Raw genomic sequence first — 5,386 nt, 5'->3', positions numbered from 1 at the left:
GTATGGGGCGGGGTGGAGTAGGGGGAAGAGGGTGAGGCAGAGGGCTGTCCTTGGGGGACAAATGCCTTTGTGAGCCTCAGGGAATCTGCTGGCCTTGTCTCCATGTTCATACATCAAGACTTAGAATTGTCCTAAACTGCCCCTTGCTTTTGGCAACAGTAGAGCCTATGTTTGTTTCCAGAAATCACAGTAGTGATCACAATGAGGCTGTGTTCATATGTAATCGGGTTTGACAGAAATTAATTTTTAATAAGAGGCTCCATTCAGTCAAACAACTGCCCTTCGGGGGCCCATGTCAGGGTCGGTCACCCAGGGTCAGGCAATGGCACAGCGTGTGCTCTTGGCTATGGCCTGGGGAGTGTGTGTGTGTGTGTGTGTGTGTAGTGTGTAGTGCGTAGTGTGTAGTGGGTGTTGGAATGGGGGGGTTGGGGGTGTGGTAACTGACTTAGTCAGATCTTAAGTCAGGCCCAGGTATTGGTCTGTCTAGAAGTTGGAGGAGGCAGTTGGGGCATTTATTTGATGGCCAAGGAGAATCTGTGTGGTATCCCCCAGAACCCCCCCTTTTTAAAAAGTATTTATTCATTTAAATAATCTCTACACCCAACATGGGGCTCAAACTCACAACCCTGAGATCAGGAGTGGCATGCTCTTCCAACTGAGTCAGCCAGGTGCCCGCAGAAAACCCCTTCTGTTTCCTCATAGTAATTGCCCTTTGGACCAATTTAGCTTGACAGATGTTTAGGGTGTGCCTTTCACTGTTGCTCTTATTAAATACAGCAAGCCTGCCAGGTACAATGTCATCAGTTCCATTTTATAGAGAAGGAAAACCAAGGCTTGGAGAGGTTCTAACTAAGAGTACATACTCAGAAAGCTGAGGGGTGGGATTCCATCATCTCTCTGACAGAACACTTTGCATCGTCACTGTGGAGGTGAATTTCCATCCTCACCCTTTCTCTGAGGAGCAGATATTGGAGTCTTAGGGGCACTACTGTACAAATGTTGTCCTATTTGCTCCATCTTTCTCATTGAAATTATGTTCAACAACCACATTTATTTATGACCCACTACCGATTTTTCCCTATGTCACTCAAACTCTATGGCCCTCACATCTCTTGCTTGTTATCAACGCTAACAAGAAGTTTCTGTGTTTTCTCTTCTTCTTTCTTTCTTTTTTTTTTAAGATTTTATTTATTTATCTGAGAGAGAGAGAGCGCATGAAGAGGGGGAGGGGCAGAGGCACAGGGAGAAGCAGACTCCTCCCTGAGCGGGGAGCCCCATGTGGGGTTCCATCATGACCTGAGTGCAAGGCAGATGCTTAACCGATTGAGCCACCCAGGCGTCCCTGTGTTTTCTCTTCTTAGAGGCTACTTCCTCCATTTTACTCAGGAAACTCATACTTTTGGTTTTCTTTCTTTTCTTCCTCTTTCTTTCTTCTTTCTTTCTTTCTTTCTTTCTTTCTTTCTTCTTTCTTCTTTCTTCTTCTTTCTTTCCTTCTTTTCTTTTCTTCTCTTTTTTTTGGTGCTGCGAAAAGGCAGACTCTCCAGGCTCCTACTTCAGTGTGGGCGGCAGTGCCATTTCCAGCACGGCAAACTTATCTTCTAGCCGCCCCCAAAAGCTTTATTAGGAGGTGTGGTAACTTCTCTCCTAAATTACATAGGTTGGTTTAAAAATAGAGTGCAGGGTTTCCCTGTCAGGAGCGCCGTCAGGCTGCCCACTTTCGACAGCCACTTCAACCTCCCTTCTTGGTTACATGTCACAGCACTTTTATTTTTATTTCAACACTGTTCAGTTATCTGGAGCCCTTGACCAGAAAGGTTGGTTTAAAGCATCTAAGGGCGCCTTAAAAAAGGCTTCTGTTTCCTGACGAAGAATCACGCACCATTTGGTTTGCTGGGCTTTGCCATCTTTGCAGGGGCACCGTGAACATGAAAATGAATTTTAAAAATATATTCTAGCGGAGGCGAGTGCCCTGCCGTGACGAATTCTGCTCTATAGCGAAGCAGACTAAATCGGGGGACGAGGAGTGGCTTTGGTGCTGGGAATATGTCAGCTTACATAGTGAGGGCAGCAAAAGGAAATGAAAAATTAAACAAGTAAGTAAAAACAAAACAAATAAAACAAGTAAAAATAAGGTCTGGAAGTAAAAACTAATTAAAACAGAACAAAACACCCCCCCTAAAAATGCTGGGAAAGAGAATGGCCGGCCACTTGGGTAAATACTCTCCAGTTAAATCTTTTCCAGAATTGCAGGATTTGTTGAAACATTTTGTCCTTTGTGGGGCGGAATGCAAAAGTCTCTACATTTTTTTCTGTAACCTTTGCCTCTCCTTTCCTCTCCTCTTATCTGCACTGTCTGTTCCTCCCTTATATGGCTGTTCTCTCGGAAGTCCAGGAATTTGAATGTTATGTGAAAGGCTAATTCTAATTGGGCTCAGTGACATTTATGCCAAATGGGAGACATATGGGGGTCGCCGTGTGAAAGGTCAGCAAGGACCTGGCATCTGAGATTCTGCATTGCCTCTTTCATTCGTGTCTCTGAATACCAGTCTTCGCTAAATGGCCCCGCAGTCCTGGTATCCCCTCCACAAACCCCCTCCCTTCATCCTGCTGGTGCCTTACTTAGCTGGGCAAATACAGGTCCTTAGCGTTTCCTAATATTTCAGCTTTGCAAAACCATGTTTACGTTTATGGTCTCATTCATCACACACAAAAACCTGTAAGATAAAGAGGGCAGGTATTATTGAATCATGTGCATTTTATAGCTAAGGGACTTGCGGCTTTAGGAGCTTCGAGTTATTGCTTTTGATGGCCCAGCTCATTAAAGGCAGGGTCCATACCCCAGCCCCAGGCTCCCTGGCGCCCTGGCTGGGTGGTTTTCTTTTCCCTAAGGAGAATGCCTCCTGACTTTGGACATCAAACACCATTTGTGGATCCATGGGAGAGATTATTTTGTAATATGAAAGCTTATCCAGCTTTATGTTTCCGTATTTAAATAAGTTTTCTTATCTCAATCTAAATGACTTTAGATTTTAGGAAGTGTATTCGCCTTATTCATCCAACAAATATGTCTACCGTTCTAGTTTGAGTGTATAGTAGGGAATAAAACTGGCAAGTCTCTACTCTCATGGAGCTTACATTCCAGTGGAAGAGACCAAGAATTTAATTAACTAACTAATCAATTAATATTCTCTCTACACCCAACGTGGAGCTTAAACTCACAACCTTGAGATCAAAAGTTGCATGCCCTACCAACTGAGCCAGGCAGGCGCCTTGAGACCAAGAATTTAAATAAAGAAATAAATACCTTATGTGATAGGCCCAGTGGTGAGAAGTGCTAAAGAGGAAAATAAAGCAAGGTAAATGAAGTATTATTTGTTTATATGAGGTGGTCAGGGAAGGGTTCTTTGGCACAGTGACATGTGATATGATGTCTGAATGTGAGGAATGCTCCAGATATCTGAGGGGGAAAAACATTCTAGGGGAAGTGATGATATGTGCAAAGGCCCTGGGGCAGGAGAATGCCTGACAGGTGGGAGAATGCAAGTAGGCCATCCTGGCTGGAGCTGTGAGAGCTGGGGACAGGTGGGGGATGCAGTCAGAGAGGTGGGCAGGGAAGTTGTCGGAGGTATAGAGCCACAGCGAGAATTTTGGCTTTCACTCTGAATGAGATGAGACCCTACTGGAGGAGTTCGAGTATGGGGTCTGGTGTGAAAGAGCACATTTAGACAAATGTCTACATACTACTGGGCTGTGGCCCGGCTCTGACACCCTCTAGCCCAGACTCTGTCCCATTCAGTGTTTTCACTGTTCACCAGGGATGGCTATGTAACTTCCATGGTCCAGTCCAAAAAGAAATATAGGGTCTTTTGTTCAAATAGCAAGAAAAAAAAAACAATGCTAAAAATACTAAAATATAATTTTTTCCCTTTCTTCTGTAGCTCCTTTTTCAATTTATCATAGTGTTTTAAATTTGCCATTTAATATACTTCAAAGTAAGGAGACATGAACATTTAAAATTATTAGCATTAATTTTACCATTCATGTCTATATTGTGCAGTGCCAGTTTCAAATGCAAATATAAGATCATTTTACTTGTATACAGAATCACAAAAGTACATTTCTATGTTTTGTAGTTCATACATGCATATGGATTTTGTTCCTACCAGAACAGTGGAAATGCTGCACTAAATGAACCCAACTGTTTCCATTTCTTGTACCAACACCCTACCTTTTGCTTATTGATGAGTAAGAAGGGATGACAAGGAAAGGAGCTATTGGTCGCCCGTCTTTCCCTTTTTTCGATGTCATCTTTTTCAGGGTAGGTGGTTGGTTAATACAGGGAAGTACTGGGAGTAACAAAAGATATAATAGTTCCCTTGGTTCTTTGGGTCCTTTCCAACCCCACTGGTTTTCCTGCGTTTGTAGCAAGTTCTGGGTGGAATAGAAAGCATGGTCCCCAGGCATGGCCCACACCCCCACTTATGCAGCCACGGAGGGAAAGCGCTTACCCTGTGCTTGCGTGCAGTCCTGCAGGACTCCCTAACATGACAGAGCCACAGGGGGTCCTGTGCTCCTCACGGGGCACCGCACACTGTGAAGCCGGTGGCACTGAAGCGGACAGGCTCAGTGGGTGTGCACCTCTGCTCACATGTGTGCCCCAGGGCCCCTTGCACTTCACTTATAAGAAAATTTCAAAGGGAAGATTACTAAGAGTTTTAGGACAGTGACAGCAGAGCCTTAAACCAAGCACATGGCCCGGAAAGCTGTACGTTCACGAAACTGGCCCTGTTTTTCACTCCACTCTTTCTAGAACTGGCCTGGTGTTTGTGTAGGAGATGTTCAAGGGCTGCTTGAAAGAGAATAAGCCTGCTGTCTGAGCGCCTTCCCTTTGTCTCGGCCTGGTGACAGTTGACACTGCCTGTGAGGAGGGATCTTAATGGGTCCTGGCTGAGAAGGTGGCATTTAGAACAGAGAGGTTATGCTGGGTGCACAGAGGAGCCGGAGAGACAGGGACAAAGGAGAGGCCACTTAATATGAGTGAGCGAAAGGGGGCAGAGCCGGCGGGGAGTGGCTGAGGGAGAGAGGAAGACTGATGGCAAAGGCAGCTGCCTGAGGGGTCTGTGATGGCCTTTGTGCAGAGGGGTGACGAGCACCCCCTGGGCTCCGGGGAAGGCATTCCAGAACCGTAACTTCTGTGGTTCGGGCCGAATTGGTTTTAGTCTTAGGGCTATTGGGAGGACTAACCTTACAGAAAAGGGGACACTAATAAAGTCAGGAGATAACCAGGGCCCAGAAATAAAGAGGTAAATTTGGAGATCAGTAATTATTAATTTAAAAGAAGGAACCAGGCATTCGACACAGTATTTCTTATGTCTCTTGATTTCCT

The sequence above is a fragment of the Ailuropoda melanoleuca genome, chromosome 15 (genome assembly GCF_002007445.2).
Source record: "Ailuropoda melanoleuca isolate Jingjing chromosome 15, ASM200744v2, whole genome shotgun sequence".
Classification (NCBI taxonomy): Eukaryota; Metazoa; Chordata; class Mammalia; order Carnivora; family Ursidae; genus Ailuropoda; species Ailuropoda melanoleuca.
The sequence above is the reverse complement of the archived record's forward strand: the minus strand, read 5'-3'. Positions refer to the sequence as shown.